Source organism: Centrocercus urophasianus, unplaced genomic scaffold (genome assembly GCF_019232065.1).
Source record: "Centrocercus urophasianus isolate 14NV4802_14NV808 unplaced genomic scaffold, USGS_Curo_1.0 seq_27, whole genome shotgun sequence".
Classification (NCBI taxonomy): domain Eukaryota; kingdom Metazoa; phylum Chordata; class Aves; order Galliformes; family Phasianidae; genus Centrocercus; species Centrocercus urophasianus.
In genome coordinates, this window is record NW_024884833.1 from 1,255,695 (window position 1) to 1,278,639 (window position 22,945).

The window sequence follows — 22,945 nt, forward strand, 5'->3', positions numbered from 1 at the left end:
CTTTTCCTGCTCTTTTAAATGTGCATTTAGTCCAGTACAGAAACAATTTTTATGATCCCACACACTGAGGCTAAAAATACTTTCTCTCCAACATGCTTGACCTAACAGAGGAAATGAAAAATGGTCTCTAGCTTATCTCTAGTTGCCTGCCTAGCATACCAATACTCAACCTGGAAAAATGGCAAAACTTAAAATATGAATGAAAATCACTCTGTGGTATGAAAAAGAGAGAGTAATTCAGTACACCATAACCAGCAATTCTGCAATGGACAATCATCAGTAGCAATTGTAATAGGAAATGAGTTCTTGAACTGACAGTTTGATAGGTTAAAAGCTTCTCAACTCTTTCTGAAACTTTAAAGCCTGAAAAAGAGAACATTACCTTCATTCTGTTTTACTTTCTAATAATCCTTCTTCTTCAGTAGTGTAGACTAATTGTTCTCAGACCCACTATTTATACATCTATGTCATTGTTAATTGTCCTACAAAACACAGAAATTCTTCAGTGATCATTTAACCGCTTTCCAGTTCCAAGCAACACATATAAGTTTGTGTTTACATTATTCATCTCAGATTTAATTTAGGTTCTGCAAAACCTTAAGAAGCAGACATCATAAAATAAGAAATTTGTTAATTGAATCTAGTAGACTACATTTATATGCAAAGTAATGCATATAAAAGAACAGTATTGACCAAGAAATGTATAGAAATGCATTCTAAGAAAAGAAAAACATAACAAAATATGTTTTCCAGAGTACCTGAAGACTAGCACAGAACAGATATGTGGGCAACTTCTATTTGGAAATTCTACTTTGATCTTATTAGGACTGCTAAGTTTTCTATTACTGTTTTCAAAAACATGGATTGCTGTAAGCAATGCTTATGAGTAATATAACAACACCTCTTACCTTTCTTGATATAAACCTAAGAAGAATTACACTGACAAAGTGGATGTGTGTCAGGCCATGATGAGTTATCCAAAAAGCTCAGAATCATATAATCAAAAAATTATTTATGTTGGAAGACGCTTCTAAAGGTCATTTGAAACAACCTCACCAGCATTGTCAGGGACATCTCTCATCACATCTATCTGCACACTACAAGAAAAGGGTCATCCACAACTTTCCTGGGCAGTTTGTTGCAGTGCCTCATCATTCTCAGAATAAGCAATTTTCTCTTAAAATCTAATCTAAATCTATTCAATTTCAATTAAAACTGTTATACCTTGCCTCAACACTGAACACCTTTGTAAAAGGTCTCCCTCCATATTTCTTATAAGCCCCCACTAAGCACTGAAAGTTTTCAGTAAGATCTGACTGAAGCCTCCTCTTTTCTAAGCTAAAAACCACCGCTCTCAGCGTCTCTTTGTAGGCAAGGTATTCCAGCCCTCTCATTATTTTTGTAGCCTTCCTCTCAACCCACTTTAGCAGGCCCACATGTGTCTTCTGCTGGGGTGCCAAATCTGAACATAATTCTCCAGATAGAATTTTATGACATCAGAGTAGAGGTGGATAATCATGTCCTTTGACTTTCTGGCCATATTTTTTATATAGCTCAGGATACCACTTGCTTTCTGGGATGCAGGAATGCATCCCTGTCACATACTCAGCTTTTCATCCACTGCTACGCCTAGATCATTCTCCACAAGTCTGCTCTTGATGTGTTAATTTCCTGTTCTGATATGGATGTTTGAGTTTGACATGACCCACATTAAGCACCTTGAATTTGGACATGCTGACCTTCATGAGGTTAATATGGACCTGTTTCACAAGCCTGTCCAGATCACTCTGGATGGCATTCCTTCCTTCTATCATGTCAGCTATGCCACTCAGCTTAATGTCATCTGCAGGCTCACTAAGGCTCCATTCTTTACCCATTCCTGCAGAAACAATTGAGATTCCTGTGAATTCAGTACAGCATGAATATTTCCTAATTACTCCAGAATTTTGGTACACAGCTTTATAACACTGGAGTAAGTTTAGCACTGAATTATCAAGGAAATCTGAATAAATCCATAGATACATTTTAAAGAGTTTAAGTAATCATTTTGAGCTTTGATTCCTACAGGAAGATCTCATTATTTAGTGAGTGCAGATTGGGAAGGAGAACAGAATTATTTTTCAGATTTTATTGTCAGCAAAATTGTTGAGTTAATGCTCATAAAACAATCTGAAAATTCAATGTGTCTTGTTTTTATTTGTAGTCAGTCAATTTTTCATCACTGGGAAAACACTCATTGCTTTGTCCCTTATTTACGCAATCTGTGAGTGAGCATTCCTGAAGATAACAAAGAAATGCACAATTCAGGCATTTGTATTTGTTATCAGTTGATAGAAAAGTTTACAACATGAACATAGAGTGGATTTTTTTGAAAAAGCTGAAGCATGCAGTGACTTCTTGACTTCATGCTGCCATTATTAGATCAATGGGCATACTATATTTTCAGTTTTCTTGGTCGAATTTTCTTCCAAATGTTGTTGAAATCTCTTCTTTCTACATAGTATTGAAATTCTCATAATTTTTCCATCTAAATGAAATAGACTTCAGGGATTTTCTTTTTTAAGGCTCTTCTCACATTAATTCAATTTTACCTTTTCTTTTGAATGACCATTTACAAATGCTCTTCCTTCAGTCCTGTTCTTTATGGCACACTGTTAGAGCACAGGAAGAAATGGTAGTGGCATCCCTTTGGCTCATTTAATCATTCTAAGTGTAATAGACAATAATGACAAAAAACTACACAATTCTGAGAAGCCAAAGGGAGAAAAGAAAGCTAACTATCAGATGCACTATTTGTGTCTTAATCATTGCCGACACGCTGAAAAACTGTGAAATAAATGGTTCTTTACAGGGTATAGATGTGACTGAAAATTTAATAGTATCATTCATTCGTTAGGATCTTATCTGAGATCTATTAGAAATAATAGGTAGACTGCCCAGTCTTTGCACTGAGCCCTAAACATTATCTAAACACTATTTGAATTCATATGTTATGATAATGCTAGCTGCCTTATGAACCCTGTTCATATTCTCACTTATCCACAGCATATTAAACGAAAAATAATATCTGCTTTAAAAAATGAAAATCACACAAAACAGGAGGCCCTCTGTCCCCCATAAAAGCTGCTTAACCATTATAATCAAATGCCAAGACTAGCACAGATTCAGGATTAATAATATACACATATATATATTTATTTCTCCACTATATTTACCATGTCATGAGCTTGCTGTGTATTCATTTTGCCATGGGATTACTCAAGTGTGTAAGAGCTCAACAAAGGGAGTCAACATTATCAAACCATATGAATAACGATTAATCTGAGCAAGACCTGAAAAATCAAATCCTAAGAAAGCATAAACGAGTGTATGCCAACTGATGGCACAAAAATACCGTTTTTTTACCCTGCATGAATCTGTTTGCTGTTCTCTGTGTGTAACACGGTCAATATTAAATAAACAACTAGAGTTTTGAAGGTATTTATTGTTACCAATACTAGCAATAACTATCTTTGAAAAAGTCAATAAACAAAGTGGAGAAATAAAAAAACATACCTGTCACATTTTGATACAGTCCTTAGGCAAGCATTCTGTAAAAGAAAAAGGGAACCTTTGGCTACAGTGAAGCTTTGGATCTGCAGAGGAGATTTCCATAAGAACTCATCTCATTCCCAAAATTTCTCCTTAAATATATTGGAATTCCTTGATTCTTCTTTGACTTTATAAATAAAGTGACTAATATTTCAGCATTATAATCAAAGAGTAAGAGCATGCTATTAGAGTTTTCTGATGGCACAAAATGAGCAGGCATTTCAATAAGGAGAAATGGCAGAATATCTAATGGAGGAAACTGAATACTCCTGAGAACTCAAGTAATAGAAGTGGAACTAAATGCAATGGGGCAATGAATAAAACCACATATTTAGTCCTTTGCTTGCTTCTACTCCAAAGGAAAGAAAGAGATTCATTAGCTGGAAACGGAGGACAGGAAAGCAATCAAAATGAAAAAGGTGATCCTTCGGCAGTCAGTATAGATGATGTTAATATACAGTAGAAGAGGTATTTCCTGTACAGATAGGAAGGCATTAATGAAATTATGCTTGCTATTACTGATAACTTAGGTAGGGTATGATTTTGTTCAACCCAATTGAGAAAGACATGTTTAGACTACAAAGCTGTTAAGAGCAGAAAAATAAAAATTAGGGAGACAAAGAGAAGGAATATTTTCAGTCATAAGTGGAAACTGAAGGAAAATGGCTGTTTTAAGCAGCAAAATGAAGATCAGTGTATGGTGGATAGTTGCCTAAGAGTACATGCAAAAGCATGGGCACATGGAAGGAGAAGCTCTACATATGGGAGAAGATAATCTTGTAGAGGCCCTTCAGTATCTAAAGTGAGCCTATTAGAAACCTGAGAAGGGGCTATTTATTGAGGGCTGTAATGACAGACTAAGGTGTGGCTCTAAGGTGTGGAACTAAGTGTTCCAGACCAGGTTGGCTGACATTTTGGTCAAATTGATCTACAGGAAAATATTACCACTCATATTGGTGTCCTGAAACTAGGGAATCTCTATGGCTATTTTCCATATACCGTGGGCAATTCATTTAACAACTTTACCATTATCACCAATCTTTAGAGAACAATTAGAATCATTCAATTTGACACAGACACCACTTTGTGGTACCTCAGGAGTGGTGACACGAATATTACATGATGACATGAGACAACCATACATTTGGCAACGACCATACATTTAACAATAACCAATAATAATAAACAAATAAGTAAAACAAACAGGTATTTGTGTCAGTTGCTTTCCCCACCCAGGAACTCCCAGTGTAAGCCAGGATCCAGATGGGAATTCTTCAGTAGAGGTTGTGGTGTTTATGAATAGCCATAAAATATTACACTTCAGTTAATTCACTAAAAGTGTATCTAGTGTAATTTGACAATATGTGGACTTGCTATGTGTCAATGGTTTCGGCCCGGTTCCGTGACGAGCGGGGCAGAGGGATCCGCAGATCTGCGTCTCTGGAAAAAAAGGAAACAGGGGACCCCAAAATAATTAAAAACAGCGGCACCGATCTGAGGAGAAACAAACTAATTTACTAAATATAGTATCGGAATGCAAGATAACACACTATAATACAATATAATCAGAATTGAAACTATTAAAGCAAATATAATGAGAGAGAGAATGTCCGAAAGGTGGATAGGCCTCACCACAACGCTGAGGTGAGATGCGCAGTCCAGTTGAGCAGCAGGGAGAAGGGAGCAGCGCCCACGACGAAGGGCAGGCGAGAAAAATCATATCAGGTGACCTTGCCAGGAGTTAAATCTCCTCTCCCTGACCTCAAGGTTCCCTGGGGAATGTAGTTCTTTTCTTCAGGGCAGGTACCCAGGACTTGAGCATTGACAGTTAAAGTCCCAGTGCCCCACATGATGTTATGATGTGGAATACCGAAAGCCAAAAATCACAAAACCATGACACTATGTAATGTTTTCTAAGATCATTTAGTGTCTTGAAAACTTTACACTTGAGCATTTCCAAAGCAATTCAAATGCTGAGATATATAAATATTAGTTTGGCAAGTTCAAGTATTGTTACAGTCCACAGAACTTTTCACAGGACAGTGTGTACAGGATACCCCCACAGTACAAACCATCAAAGAGGGTAATCCCAGAAACATACACATCTCTTATTAAAACATAGACACTTTCCAACATCCATGTTTTGGATGGAACTCCTGGACTGGTGTGACACTGAAAAGCATCAGTGCAAAAGGCTTTATGATAGATTTCTTTTGTGACCACATCTAACAGACATTAGATGGGTCCCTTGATTCATTTTCCGGTTTGTTAGGAATTTGGAAACACTGTGGAGGAGTTACATGCAAATCATTATCAGTTTGGTAAAAAAGGGGTGGAAGAAGGGGTTGAAAGAAATGGTATCACTGTGCAGGGAGTACCAGTAAGCCAGGATGTAAAAACCTGTAAAAAACCCTGAACCCAGTTGTGAAGTTTAACAGATCCAAGGACTGATATCAATCACCACCCAGACCCGTAACAACACAAAACATAACACTATTGCAACCGAAAAATGTAATCAAGAGGTACATTCAGTGTTTTAGCATGATCAAATCTTCAATATTTCTGTCACAAAATACAAATTGTTAAAATCAGCTATTAGCCTTTTTGTGTTCTGTCAAGGTCCCATAGGGATCTTCTGTGAAATAAAACAAGACACTGACTTGCCCTTTTTGGGCTTTGTTAATATGGTTAAAAAATGAGGGAACAATCCAGCAAGTGTTGATTTCATATTCCTTTTTCGGGATGTCTTTAGCCTTCCAAGCATATTTGTTAAGGGATCCTGTTAAGCTTAGGGAAACCAGCCTCAGGTTAGCTGAGTCAATCGACACAGTCTGGCCAGGGAGGTAAGAGTGTTTCCCTGGCTTATCAGCCACTGGATCCTGACTCACAGGGATAACTGGCAAGAGTGGTGAGGCCTTTGGACAGAAGGTGTCAAATGGAGGATCTTGTTTCCTTTTGTTGTGAGTTTTCTAATGCATCCACCCTTTACCGCCCCCACCCCGCTCACTTGGAAGGGGCGAAGACATCAGTTTTCTAATGGCTTGGATAGCCATTCCAGTTCCCTGGGAGAGACCCTCAGACCTGGGGTTTTGCTTTCCTCAAGATTCTGGAGCTTTTGTTCTGGCCACCAGTTAACTAACCTGACAGTGGGTAATCCATTCATCAGATCTCGTGGAACGCCATTTTGCCAGCCCAGTGTCCAGAGACAATTACGTTTATGATCAATATTTCGCCTACCTGTTTTTACTGACAATGAGACCCTTCCAGTCCCACTGAGCTTTGGGCTAGGTGGCCTGGGGGCAAGGCTGACTGCTGCAAGTCTTACTTCACTTGGCTCAAATTTAGTGGAGGAAGAAATCACTGGCCCATATTTCCTTCCATAGTTAATTAACACTTGGGCAACCTCCCCCCACGTCCATACTTTGTTTCCTGACTGCAGATGGTTGGGGGTTACAGTTCCTTCTAACACTAGCTGGGTTCTCTCTCCCTGAGACATAGCCTCTATTTTTTCTTGCAGTTGTATACCTATAGGTTTTAACAACTCTGGAAGCCCCCTAATTAAAGCAGTCATTCTCTCAGAATCAACAGGCATCATCATAGGTGACTCATGGTGTGGCTGCAGCTTTCTATTATACATCATTTGGAGACAAGCAGCCTTTTGAACACTCTCTACTAATTGATCAGTTGTTCCAATAATGGCAAGAGGGTCTCCCCTTTCTAAAGGGTTGAGACCACCTGCCCAATAGGCAGCCCTTTGTGTTAATGACCAGGAAGCACAATTGTTACCGATAGTTAAAAATACTCCTGGTCCCCAATAACCTTCTGTCTCCTTTTCTGTTAGCAGAATCTGGTCTCCACCAGTGAGGCTAACCCTCCACACATACTCTGTCTCTGATTCCTTTGGAGAGCGGCTAAAATCTTTCTTCAATTTTGCTAGTTCAGTGGCTGAGAAGGGAATTTCCTTAACATTCATTTGAGGATCTAGATCCTCGCTGTTATCTAAAGTGTATTCAGTTTTTATCAAAGGATGCAATGGAGCTGTTGGGGTTTTTAATTTGTCTAGCCTTTCCATCGTTCCTGGTAGTTCTACCTGAGGAAAAGTTTTCTCTCAAGGCAAACTATGGATGACAGTATCACTGGCATGCTTACACATTAACAGTTCCTTAAAAGCCATTTGCAACAAAGCTGAATTACGTTTCTTTCTAATTGTTCCTCAAGGTTCACTATTCGATTCTGCAGAATTTTTAACCAATTCTTGTGTTAGTTTAACCGATTCCTGCAGTGCTTGTATAGTTTGGGTTTCTACCAAATGCTTTTCATCTCAGAAATCCGCGGCTGCTTTTAAAGTAGCCCCGAGTATGGCACAAATAAAGGACTTTCCTTTTCCAGCTCGAATACGAGCATTCTTTTGCAGGATACTAATATGGTCTGAAACACTCTGCAAGTTATACCAGTTCTGTCGTGCCCAATCCATACCTGATAAAGAAGATCGAGCACCATGTTTTTGTAGAAGATCAAATAATACATCTTCACTTTTCATGGTGGCAATGCTGTCACTCTTTTTTTTCAATACAATGAAAGACCTACACTAAGGGAGGTGGAGGTGCATGTATTCAAAAGCTCAAGTGACTCCTTATTTCCTTAGGAAAACAGACACTTTTCAAATGCAATGCTCAAAGCACTATTCCCTTTCTCTGAGGGGAGCAGAAAAAGGTCCAAATTTCACACTTAAGTTACAAAATACTTAAATCACAAAATTCAGAGAGGTCTTCCCGAGGAGGCACACACGTATTCAAAATTAATTCATACTTCCCCGAGAAGTATACACATAAACTGCAAAGTTTCAGAATACGGAGCGGTCTTCCTGGAGAAGAACTCACGTCTAAGTTTTCAAAAAATATCGCTCCATGCAACTCCAGGAGGTACACACAAAGAAAGTTTCAGACTACATCTGGAAGGACAACACTCTCACGGTAGGTATCCTACCGACTACGCCATTAAATAAATGTCTCACTCCAATTTATAGGAGGGAGAGCAGGTTCTTTTATTGACTATATACCCGGCACGACATTAAGAAACAATGGTTCAAATGTTGGTCCGATCAGTTTATTACAAATCTTAATCAGGGAAATGGGGAAGGGGAGGACAGACACTATTATGAATTAGGGTACTGGGGAAGGGAAGGAGGGAAATAGAAAAGATAGAAAAGAAGAAGCATGGAGTGTTTATAGGAAGCAAGAGGAAGATAGTCACCACCATGGATCCAGTGTGGTTCATAGTTCAGTCTTTGATCTTCAGTAGTGGTGGGTTGTTGGGCATTGTTCTGTTGATGACGACGAGAACCATGATGATGATGAGGACGACGACCATGTTGATGATGGCCCCTTTTCAATGCTTTCAACGTGGTCGAGTCAGCTGTTTTTGGAGTGACAGCTCAAACCCAAGGTGGTTGAGTCAGTTCTCCTTGTGGTGGCAGCTTCTGGCTCTTGGACCTCAGCAGGAAATTCCTTTGTTCCCATCTTCCTGGCCTTGCCAGCAGATAAGAGGGAGCAGGGAGGCACCAACTTGTATCTTGCCTTCGCAAGATACAATGGCATCATCCCCCAGCTTCCCATACCAAGCTGGAGCGGTTTTAGTTACAGGCCAGATCTTCCCCCAGTAAACACTCCTGAGCACTCTCTTCTGCTTTTCTGCAGAGCAAGCAGCTCTGGAGGGAGGGGCTTTCAAATGTTCCCAAAGCGATATCAATTGTCTCACGGTTAGCACCCATCAGTTGCCTCCTTAGCAAATCACTCAGAGTCTTATCACAAGAAAGACCTCAGGAAGCAAGCTTTGAGCCAAAAAACAAAGAAGGATTCTCACACCACCGCGTGGCTCAAAGATTGCTTGAAATGAAGCATAAGTGACCCTCCACAGTGGTGAGAAAAAGAAAAGGAAGAAAATGAAAATAGCAAACAAGCAAGAGGGAAAGAGGAAGGTGAGAAGGTTAGATAATTGTTACACAATTACTACAAAACATTTCTTGGGCTTGGTTATAAATGTTGCCCTGATCTATTGGACTTGTCCATCATCAGTTGAAGTGGTTACAAAGCACATGGAGGGTACAACACGTTGTATAAGATGAATCAAACATGGAATCATACAAGGAACAAACATAAGAGTTGCAACAACACAGAGTAGATAAAATAGGAGACGTTTGACCCATGGGCCACCTGGAAGCCAGGAAGAGAAATCAAAGTCAAGGCCTTTCCATGTGTGGACAGGAACATGGGCTATTTTCCATATACCATGGGCAATTCGTTTAACAACTTTACCATTATCAAAAATCAAAGAAGGATTCTCACATATGATCACTTCCAACCCATGCCATTTTATAATTCTGTGGTTCTGTAAGTGAGTGTGAGTGAATGAAAAGATCAGAAAGCTGGAAGCAGGAAACAGATTCCAGTGAATGAGTGACATTCCGTAGTACAATTATACTGTTATAGAGCTGGTTCATTTTTGTTGTGCAACGGGTTTGCATGTAACTCTTCTTTTATTTGATCTGCATTATGACTTTGTTATTCTTACTATATGAACTTATGTGGTGAAGGACACTAAAGAAGCAGAATCTTACTAGTAAATCACCCTCTGGGGCACTGAATAGCTAGCAATAAACTATTATTGTTCTTTTCTGTAGTGCTCTTGAACATAAATATCTCTGAATGTCTTATACATACAGCTTAAATGTACAGGTTCACTTCTTGTGTACAGCTGCATCCACAATCAATATCTTAACTATGATATTGTCAATGGTTTACGGGCTGGTTCTGTGACTAGCGGGGTGGAGGGATTTCACAAAATCCACACCTCTGGAAAAGAGAAACAGGGGACCCCAAAATAATTAAAAAACAGCGGCAACGATATGAGGATAAACAAATTTACTAAATATAGTATTGGAATGCAAAATAACACAATATAATACAATATTAGAATTGAAGCTAATAAATCAAATATAATGAGAGAGAGAATGTCCAACAAGTGGAAAGGCCTCACCATAACACTGAGGTGAGATGCGCAGTCTGGTTCAGCAGCAGGGAGATGAAGAAGAGCCAACGAAGAAGAGCGCATCAGGTGACCTTGCCAGGAGTTCTATCTCCTCTCTGACTGCAAAGCCCCCCGGGGTATGTAGTTTTTCTTCTCTTTTGGACAGGTACCCAGAACTGGAACATGAACAGTTAAGCTTCCAGTGCACTACATGATGTTATGATGTGGAATACTGATAAAAATCATAAAATCATGACAGGTATTTATGTCCGTGAAGATGTAGTACATTCAAATAAGGGTTTGGCACAGGTTAATCCACAGAACAAACTGATCTTTCTTAGAATTATCTTCTCAGTCACATCATAGAGTTATGAAATCATATAACGGTTTGGGTTGGAAGGGATATTGAAGATCAAGTAGTTCTAATTCCCTGCTATAGGCAAGGACACCTCCCACAAGATCAGGCTGCTCAAAACCCTATGTGGCCTGGCCTTGAATGCTTCCAGAGGGGAGTACCCACAGCCTCACTGGGCCATCTGTTTCAGTATCTCACTCTTCTCACAGTAAATAATGTCTTCCTAACATCTAGTCTAAATATACTCTCATCCCCTTGTACTGTTACATTTATTAAAATTCTGCGTAATGTTAGCTAAAGGAATTCCAATTAGTTTTAACTACCTCACTGTTAAGCATACTTGTTAACATTACATCTTTCCAGTTCAAGAGTGAAAAATCACTGCATGAACTTAGTATTGTTTTAAATCTGATGTATGAAATAAAGTTAGTTAATAATTTTCTATTATCTATTTTATGCAGCTATTTTCTGTAGTGCATAGCATCCATATAGACATCTAGTGTCTCTTTGATGTCTCTTTGATGGATTAAGGTCAAATTATGAAGGCCATTCTCATGAGGAACATCCTACTACAATCATCATGTTCCAACACAACACAGATTACCATATGAAATGCATGCTATCAGATTTGCTTTTGAGGCAGTGATTAAAATATTCTTTTATTATCAAACTATAAGCAAGAAAGCTATCAAGAGCTAGCTTCAATAGAATAAAAATGGAAATATCTACACTGCTTCTGTAGCTTGTATCTTGAGTTTCATTCAGGAATCTTGAGTCCAGAGGCATGAAAAGACAGAATATAAGAGGAAGTCTAGCAGAATATTCTGGAAAAAAAAAAGGTTGTAGTCCTTCATAACGTACTTTTTCTTTTTTTTCTTTAGTTCAATACTGAGACTGAGTTGTATGTAGTTTGGACGCTTTGTTAATGGTACTCAAAAGTAGCATGTATGTCTTGTTACAGAAATGTAAGGACACCCATGTGATAGTCAGACACAGGGAAACAGGGAATGAAAAATGTAGCCAGTTGGCCAAGATCAAGTTGGAGTTTTGCAAGCATGAATATACATGTAAATTTCATTTTTAAATGAAAAGTTGGAAGAAATGTAGTATGACTCACAAAACCAATTGTTATTTTCTTGTGTGTAAATCCTCAGTCTTATTTTTAATACCTATAACTGTTCATTTAAGTATTGCTTTCAGTGCCCAGTCCAAAGGCAGTAGAAAGATCTATTTTGGTGTCTATATTAAAATGTCTGAAATATACAAATGACTTTGTTTCAAAACTACTGTATAGTTTTCATTTCCTTATATTGTTTTTAAAAGCTGGGATTCATGAACACTGAGCATGAATGTGAATTAATCCCATGCCTCCACGTGCTAATTTACTCTGATTTGACCAAAGATAATGCTTGCAGTGAAAACAATCCTCTTAACTTATAAAAAAAGAAAGCAAACCCTGCAGTTGTCACTGCTGAAGTTTTGTGCACCTTTGTTCAGTCACTGAAGCATGACTGTGTCCACTAAGTGGTACTCAGTGAATTACTGCCATGATTATTTACACATGAACTGCAGTTAAATTGTTGGTTAATGTTTTGGTACCATGGCATGGTGGAAACAAGTTAAAAAGAATCAAAAATCATTCACTATGTAGCTGTCCATATGACCTCAATATTTTTAATCCGTAGATTGGGAGAGAGGAAGAAGTTACTATGCAAACAATAAGACAACCTCAGATATATGGAGATGCAGGTTGATAAGGGAGGACGCTTCAATATTCCACTGCAGACTAAGTTGTTTATAAAGGTAAATGTGCATTTTGCTATTAAAAATAGTATTTATTTTAGTATAAAGGAAATTTTTGCATTCTTTTCAACACTTTATGATTTTATGATCCATGGTATATTGGAGGAACAATAATATTTGTCACTTCTGATTAGTCTTCTACCATAAAGCAACTCATTCAAATAATTACAGAAAAAAGGCCCTACGAAGGGAGCTGTAACACTTTTATCTGTGTGAGAAGTTTTCTACTCTGTAACCACAGGAAAAAGCTAATGATACAAAGATACAATTAACAAAATGAAAACAAAACCGGAATTTGTTTGAAATCCAAATTAAAATATAGCATTAATGTACAGGGTGACTGGATATCACATTTACACATTTTTCTACTGCATTCTTCTACTTTTCGTCAAGATGAGATTTCGCTTCATTTAATCAAACTATATGCATTTCACGTTTAGTTTTATAATTTTGTGGTTTTGGTAGGTAAATAAAGAACAAAATGAGACAAAATCAACAAAAAACATAGCTGTCTCTTAACATATTCAACACATTTTTCCATTTGTTCTCTCCTAAATGCACAAAGATATCTCATCTGTGCAGCTTCCTTGATGCTTTGAAATATTTCAAGAAAAAAATCTTTAATGAAAGGAATGCAATGGCAAAATTTGCTGTGCTTTGAGAACACATAATAACTTTTCAGTTTTACTGGCTTTAACTGGCTCTCTCTTTTTTTTTGGTAGAAAGTGAGCAATTCAGTGAGATAGACTTCCTCACAGTGTGATTTATCAGTTTAGAGTGACAAATAAGAATTTTTTTGTTGTTGGCAATGTTGATTTTTGTTTGTTTTTGTCAAATTTATCTCTTGTTCTGTTAAATATGTGACATGCAGACTGGTCATCATTTGTGCACATTCCTCTTGTGGTTGTTTACTCATAAATAGTGGCAAATCAAGTTAATGAGAGTTTGACCTCAGTGTTCAGTGAAAATGAAAATGACAAGTGTAGAGGAGAGGTTTGTTTATGAACTAGATCAGTGCGCTTTCCTCAGTAGATTGCACCACATAGAGCAGAAAGGGAGATTGAAAGTGGAAAAATCAAAACATGGATTTTTGTTTCCTGGAAATCCCACCATTGTGTTTTTATAGCAGCATAATAACAATTGTTTTTGATTTGCATAATTCAGAATTACGACTATGCTTTTCCATTATAAGTCTCTTTTTTCTATTTTCTAAATGCAGAAGAAGCTCTGATGTCTCTAAATTGTTGCATGAACTTCAGTGTTCTATTCCATAGCTAAATTTCATTGCATATATCTTCTTGTTGTTAGCACAGGGCCTAACAGCATTGCACTGCATTGCATTCACATTAACAATTACAGAGGTAGAAATATTTATTCATGTGTATTGGCTCTGTCACATTTCCAATGGACCCAGTTGCTTAAATCATCTTTCCCTCTAAATCTTTGTCACAGTTAACTCTAATTTTGATTCCTTTTTGCTCAGCTAAGAGGCAGAGTGCTTCATCGGCACTTGGGAGAAAAGGATTGCTGGAAATTCTTTCCCTCTTATCTGTTTTGTGCTAGTTTACAGGCTCGGTGTTCTCCATTCACAAAGTGAGAGGACTGAAAACAAGCAATGATCTTAGCTGTGTTTTCATACTGTAACTCCATTTGTCTCATAGAACTCCATAGCTTTATGGTGATGTGATAGATGGGACATACTACTGCTGTGTGAGGTCCAAAAACCAGCTGTTTCTGAGATCTCATCTGTCTGCTCTGGGAGTTAGAATGAGCTGAGTGCTCTTTATTTTACTGGAGAAGCATGTCACTAAGATTCTGCTTTTGCATTGAGTAAATCAGCATCACTTAAAGGGTTTCTCCTCAGCTCCACTACCTTCTCCCTTAGAGAAACATCTGAAAAGTGGAAATACGCTTTTACTTAATCTGTCATCTCATTCCTATTTCCATACCTCTAGAAGAAGAGAAAGGTACCCCACAAAACACTTCCTACTAAACTAAAGACCTGTAATCTCAGACCCCTCCTCATATTTCCATTCTTCGATAAAAATGCGAGGAGAATTTATAAATACCCTGTTGCTTTCAGAAAAATAGGTAGGCATTCCTTAAACGATTGAACAAAATGATTTTGACAGAATTAATTGCAGTTTGGATGCAGCAGTATGGTTGATATTTCTGTATATATCAATAAAAACTACTTTTTTTCCTATCCTATTAGGAGAAATGTGAATATATTCTTTATAGTGCAATTTTTTTCTTATTTCTTCTGTCTATCTTTATAGATATTACGCTTGCTTATATTGTGATAAATACAAGACCATGAGTTTCATGAGGAATCCGCTGCATCTCTGCTTCTTCTTCCTTGTCAATCCTGGAATACTTATAAATAAGTTAAATCATTCAAACAAAACAGAAAAAAAGGATTTCATGGCATTAGAATGTCTATGTGGAAAAAAGTAGAATGTATAGACAGTGGCTTAGAAAGAAAGAACCCAGATGTACTAGTCAGCTTTGAAAAACTGAATACAAGACCTCAAGAAATTATACTTTGAAAAGGCAAGTATGGGAAAGATTTTATTAGTTGTACTTCATTCCTTGGTTAAATACTTGCCTAATCTTTATGATGATTATGATGATTTTCTGCCTTATCAAATAGCACGTTCTTAAAAGAATGTGAACTAGGAAAGGGCAAATCATTAAAAAGCTTCCTCTTTACACTATAGTAGTTAAAGGCAAACCAATCAGGAAATTAAACTTCTTCACAGAGCTGGAAAACATCTATCCATATCCTAAAAACTAAGTAAAATTTGTTGTTGTTGTTGCTGGAAAATGCCAGTGCTATTTTCAGTTTCATAGCAACGGCAGTGAGTAAACATCCCAATTCAGACATACATGGTTATGTTCAGTTCATCTTTAACTGAAACTCTTTAATAAGCCACTTGGCACTAAGAGGCTTTTCTAAGCTCCCAACTGACTCTTGAATTAGCACAGCTGACCCTGCTGTACTTAGCAGTTTGCATACTAACTAGGTGATCAATTTTCTTTTAATGCTTAAAAATGTGTTGTCCTGCTGCAGTGTACTCTTGTTCATAGTCTTTCATGAATAATTAGCAATCAAAAAGGAAAGGTAGTAGCTTTTTTCAAAGCAACTTCCTCAACTTCCATTAACCATCTGTGATTAATTGCAAAATCTCCAGGGCTACCATCATTCTTTGAAGCTCCATTAACTATGGCTGAACATGCCAGCGATAGCACTGACATGACCATTCTGAAAATATTTGATCTGCTTTTTGTACTATATTTTCTTTCACATAGTACACATATACCCACACTAACTGACATGCACAAAGATTCCCCCTGTACAGCGCAAAATGAAGATACAAGAAACTACACAGAAGATGCTGGTACAATAACAATTATAGCACAGCACACATTGGAAGTGTTTTGCAAACATTAATCAACTGATCTTCACAACACCATTACAAGATGGCTGATTATGTGTTATTATTACAATTTCATAGCCAGTGAAAGTCAGGCATGCAGAGCCCTGATCCTATTCTGAGCACTAACATATATTTTGCAATACAGAGGGAATTATGGGAGAATGAAGTTTTTGGAAAAGACCTGACTGCAGGATCTGCATGTAAATGTTTGGTAAATGCTTATGTTTAATAATAAGTGCACACCCTCTTAATCTCCTGTTAAAGTGTATGCTGTCTCTCAGCACAGGTGGCTATTTCTATCAGATTGTAAAATATGAATCAACCTCTTTTGAACAGAGTGTCATTAAATAATTTTCTGTTGAAGTGGGAACTTGGAAGTTCCTGTCACTATTGTCGTTTGCTCACTGAGCCATGCCACTTCACTTGTCTGGCAAAGTTTAGGTAAAAAGGAGGCTGCAGAGGTAACTTCTACAAGAGGAGTCCACAGACTTCCTCATGTCAGACCAGAGCCGTTCCAGACAATCCAAATGCCAAACCTGAGCCAGTGATCAATGCCTCTGTAAGAGCAGATTTAAGAAAGGGAAAAATCTGCTGCACAAAACCAGATGGGAGAGAGAGAGTGAGAAACAGAGAAACAGCCCTGCAGCCACCAAGATCAGTGCTGCAGGAGTGCAAGAGGTGTTTCAGGCATAGAATAGAAGCTTTCTGCAGCCCAGGAGAGACCCATGGTCTCCCCCTACAGCTCATAGGCTCTGGGTGAAGCAAATCTCCATATGGAGCCATGGAGGATCCCCTGCAGGAGCACCCCAGGCTGGAGCTGCAGCCCAAGGTGAGCAGCCTGCAGTGGGGCAGGAGGGCTGGGGGACCTGCTGTTCTTGGGGATCCATGTGGAGCAATGCCTGAACGGTGGATCCTGTGGTACAGAGCTGTACTGGAGCTGTGTCTCTCTGTGGAGAGAGCTGCAGTCTGTGGGAAGCCCACGCAGATGGATCATTGCAGGAAGAACAACATCCCATGGGAGGGACCTGTTGTGGGCAACAACAGAGTTACCATGGAGGACTGACAGAGATGAAGTGTCATGGATTGGCAGAAGCCCCCATTCCCTGTTGGAGGGCAGGTGTTTTTAGTTTGCTCTTGGTTCTCATTGCTCTACTCTGCTAATAACAGGCAATAAATTATATGAATGTCCCTATGCTGAGTCTGCTTCTCCATAACAGTAGCTGGTGAGTAATCTCTCTGTCCTTATTTCAGCCCTTGAGACTTTTTCATTGTCCCCCCTCTTCCTTTGAAGGATGCACAGTGAGAGAGAACTGTGGTGGAGTATATCTGTTCATCAGGGTGAAACCATCACTGCCGTAGACTCCTCAGCACTTCCTCAGCCTCCGCTCTTTTCTAAGCACTTAGATAATAACAATAGACTGAGAAATACATAAGACTTTATATCCAATGCTTTTCTGTAGAAAGTTCATTCTTGTTTTCAGCAGTGGGATTTAATTCTGACTGCACTGAATATGGGGATCCTAAAGATGACTTAAGGTGTCATATACTATGGAACATGAAAATAACATTCAAGATAATGTGAGGTTTATTTGTCAATTTATTAAATATTCAGTTACCTCCTAAATTGAAAATTAACTGACATATGAGAAATAATAACAGATTAAAAATAGTTACTGAGGTATATAAGTATCTGTTGTGTCCTAATGGAGAATATACACCATACATGTACACAGTTATCCTACTAGATTTTTATTGCTTGAATAGACTCATCACTGTTAAAAAATGACAGTTTAGATATAATTCACAGAATCACAGAGCCACTGAATTGCAGGGTCTGAAGGGACCTCAAGAAATCAAGTCCAACCCCTTGCTAATGCAGGTTCCTCACAATAGGCCACACAGGCAGGCATCCAGATGAGTTTTTAATATATCCAGGGAAGGAGACTTTAGGACCTCTCTGGGCAACCTGTTTCAGTGCTCCATCACCCTCACTGTAAAAAAGTTTTTCAATGTCTCTATGGAATTTCCTATGTTCAAGTTTTAGGCTATTGTTCCTTGTCCTAATTGCTATGTACCACTGAGAAGAGCCAGGCCTCATTGATTTGCCTCCCACCTCCATTTATATATTTATAAATATTAATGAGATTCCCCCTCAATCTTCTTTTCCCCATGCTGAAGAGATGCATCTTACTCAGCCTTTCCTCATACATGAGATACCCCAGACCCTTAATCATCTTTGTTGCCCTCCACTGATCTCCTTCTAGGAAATTTCTGCCTTACTTCTACTACAGTCATACCTTTACATCCTAACTTTTTATAACTGTTCTTTTTTATTAAATGTAAGCTGAAGAATATGTTTACATTTCAAACTCAGAAGAGTCTTAAGATAGCTGAACAACATGCACAAAGGAAAGATTTCTCCAGAAATGGTTCTTTGTACCAATACAAACACATAACCTCTATAAAGACTAAAGAAATTCTCAACCACTCCTTCGGAACAAGGAGTGAAGGAGCCAGAGTGTGATTTCTCCAGAATGAATTTGGCTTAAATACAGAAACAACCCTATGATTAAAAAAAAAAAAAAGCAGAAAAAAGGAAAAAGAAAAAAAAAAAAAAAAAAAGGTTAGAATCTTGTTTCTAGTTGATTCCAATCATTTCCTTCATGAATGGCAGCAAAGCCACAGACTAACCAGTGCAGTGTTGTTGGCAGGTAGCTGAAGTTCACACATGGGACGTGTTTTGATTTTATAGACTACATTTTAAAATGCCATTCTGAGGACCAGCAAGCTGGCATTTTTAGTAATTTGAATATGAAATAAAACTGCAAAAATGTCCTTTTGCCCAAATTATATTTTCAAAGTGCACGTATTGGCCATAGTAAGAATATGAATGTAGATACTTCATAATAAATAAAATTCTTCATGCAAAAAAAAGAATATAAAAAGCACAGCTAACAAATAGCATATTTTCTTAAAGGTGTTTTCTCTCTTTCAAGTTAATATAAATCTTGCTGACTATTAGTCTCAGACTAATAGACTAATGCAAGAGTTCTGAGTTTTGGAATAATTGTTATTTTACATGGTATTTGTAGATATACATATATTTTCTTATTTTTATTCTTTTGATGCAACATCAGATACATTCAACTGCTCTGCACTGATTCTGGTTGAAGAGTTTTAGAGGCAAATTTCAGTACTTTTTCGGGAGTTTTTATTGAAACTATTTGAATTTAAGAAAATGTCAGTAAGCTATTTTTGATTAAAAAAAGAAAACATTCATACCGTACCTGAAGAACAAGACATGATTCTAGTAACTTCACAAGAAAAATTAGGAGATGAAACCTATAAAGAATATTTGCAGTCAAATTTTTGTTGCTTGTCTCTGCCAAGGAAATATTTAAATATGAATGCTTTTGAACCATGGCCAGCCTGTGCAGTCAGTTGTACAACTGAGATCCTGAAAGCCTCTCTGAGAAGCAGAACTTGAAATCTCATTTTCTTTTGGATTGTGTTTCGCTTCTCATACACAGATACTCTTCTGTCTAAAAGTTTGAAAACTCTCCATGGAGATAAAGTGTTCATAAATTCTCTTGTGTAATTTTCCCAGTGCCTAATAAATATAGGATTTATGCTGCAACTTTTCTAGGGATCTCTTTCATGTCACTTTTTGCATATGCTTATGCATATGCTTATGAAAACTTGTCATGGAGTTAACTAGATCAATCTATGCCCATGACAGGGGGGGGAGTAGACCCCTGGCCCCCTACCCCGGCCCCACAAAATGGGAAGGAAAAGGGAATAGGGAGATGGGACCTGGGCTCAAGGAAGGAAAAAAACCAGCAGCAGCTGTCTATGGAGGAAAACTTATTTTAGTATCTATAATATTAGAATGCAAGGTAACACAATATCAAACAATCTAACTGAAACTGAGACTAATAAATCAAATAAAATACGTGAGAGAGAGTTCCTGAGACCAGTTCAAATGTGAAAAGCTTGGTACGGCTAGGAAAGCAGCCTCCAGCACCCACTGCAAGGCAGTAAGAGACAACCCAACCAAGAAGGGTCAGATCCCATGACTTTCATGACATACAGGGACAGCTACCTGGAACTGGAGCATTTACACTTTAACTCCCAGTGCACTACATGATGTTATGATGTGGAATATCAAAGATAAAAATCACAAAACCATGACAAAACTGCAGTGCGCAAGACATTTGAGATCTTTATTCTGCCCAGTGTTTAAAAGTATTCAATGAACAGATTCCAGTGTCACTTTAGAAATCAGTAGCAGAACAGGGCAAAGATGCAGCTTGGTCATTTAAACCTTTTTCTTCATTAAAATGGAATGAAAAATGGACATTCAAACCTTCAGGTTCATTAACGTATATTGCAGTGTAAACCACAATATAAATTTTGAGCCTGAGCACTACTTAGGGGTATGAAGGGATAGAATCCTGCCTCCTTTTGACTTCATCCTGAGCTTATTATGAACACAGTTTTCAGATTATTGTTATATCCTTCTGAAGACAGAAAGTCACTTGACAAAATAAACACTCTACTCTTCTGTTTCCACTGTACTGGGGTGAGACACACTGCGGACGTTCCTCTGAAGTATCTGCTCTTTCTTTCCCATTAACAAAAGGTCAGGGTAATTGAACTACATCATTCAGGAGGCAGGTGTATGTGAACAAATAGTAAAAGCATATCCTTTGAGAATCAACCCTATTAATTTCACAGAGAAGTATACGTATGGCAAGGCCTCCATCTTTTTAGTGCATGTTGATATCTTCAAACTCTTATTACAAGAATGCTCAGTGTAGAAGGGGTATGCAAAATTACCCTAATGCCTGACAAGATTAAAACTTCCATTTCTCCAGAGAGATAGCATTCTCTACCTGCAGAAAAAATGTGGTACCTTTACTGGCAGAAGTCTTGGTTACATTGTACATGTTTGCTAAAACATGAAGATTACTTTCAGAAGAGACATTTTCTCAATTCTCAGGGATTAACTGTTGGAAAACACTTCAGTCCAGAAAAAAACTTCAGAGGCATTTCCCACATTTGGGTATTTTTAAGAAGGACATTTTTTAACATTCCACAGCAGCATACCATATATACTTACATACTAACAGTACCAAAAAAACCCAACAGAAACAAAAACAAAAATAAAATAAAAAAACACAAAACAAAAGAAAAATAACCCTGAAGGAAAAACATAGCAGTTCTCTCTTAAACTCATTAGAATGAAGCAGTGAACATTTTTAATACGATCTCCATTGACCCAAATCCATCTGCACTTTTGAGACCCAGTCGAATGTACCATGTTCAGCTCTGGGAGCCACAAATAAGAAGAACACGGATCATTCGAATGATGTGAAAGAGGCCACGAGGAGCACTTTTTCTGTGAAGACAGAAAGAGTTGGGGTTGTTCATTCTGGAGAAGAGAAGGCTCTGGGAAGACCTCACAGCACTCGTCTAGTACTTAAAGGGTTCTACAAGACAGCTGGAGAAGGACTATTAGATACTATGGTGATATATGGGGTAATGGTTTTAAGCTAAAAGAGAGTAGACTTAGGATGGTGAGGAACTGAAATAGGTCTTTCAGAGAAACTGTGCATGCCATATCCCTGGACATGGTCAAGGCCACATTTTATACAGATGGTCTAGTAAAATGTGTTCTGGACTGTGAGAGTGAGATTTAGAAGATTTTTAATTTCCCTTACAACATAAGCCATTCTATGATTCTGTAAACTCCTTCGGAACAGCTATTCTCTTTATTTCCTTTCTGATTTCAGGTTTGTATTCAGTTGCCATAAACCATACATCTTTCATTGCTCATTTAAAAAAAAAATTAAAGAACAAGGGGGAACATATTCTTTTCTTCTCAAATTACACCAGAATTATTAAAGAAAACAATGGGATAATTAAAAAAAAATGATAACAAAAACAAACAAAAACAAGACAGTCAGAGAGGAAGAAGTCTGAATGTATAAAATACTTAGTGCAACCGTCTGTCTCTTTTTATTCCTATGAACCTTCTTTCTTCTTTCCTTTTGCACTGTAAGTGCTAAAATCTTGCTAACTGATCATTTTCATTTTTCTGTTAATGACTGTTTGTTAATCTGGGATCATGAAACAGCATTCATTAGCCATACTAAGTAATCATTAATTTTTATTCCAAAATAAAAACATAACAATTCATTTATGTTTAATTACCAGGAACAGCCCTTTCAGTGTTAACTAATAATGAATACCTATTCCCAATGAAGATTCATTGATCACAAATTTATACTGTTGTTAACTGATTCAACATGACAAATGTCTCAGACTAGACTCTCAAAGGTATTGCTTTTGCAGATGTACAGCAGAATCAATTTATAAACGAATCCATACTACATGTGTAAAGAACAAGTTATTAACACAGCATTATAACAAAGTCAATTCCTTCAAGAAGATTTACTCTTGCTGAGCAGAAATATGCAAGTTATTTCATTAACTTAAATGAGATTCACTGACTTCTTTCCATTCTTTCTCCTTTATTACTGCTTACTTAATCCTGCATCTCCACAGTAAGTGTCATGAAAACTAATTGATCCATTTTAGTTGAGAAGAAAACGCCTCCTTGATGTTTTAACTGTCTTTTTAACAATGTTAAGTGGCTGGAAACTGTTGAAGTGAAAGTCTTCTACTGCTTGCTGAAGTGAAGAGTGGAAGCGGTATTGATCTGCTA

At 37.7% G+C, this 22,945-nt stretch overlaps 1 pseudogene; it reads right to left on the reverse strand.

Moving 5' to 3' along the window:
- Positions 1 to 1,634: 1,634 nt before the first annotated feature.
- The window catches only part of LOC122164602, a 28,654-nt pseudogene continuing 7,343 nt past the window's right edge, over positions 1,635 to 22,945 (reverse strand).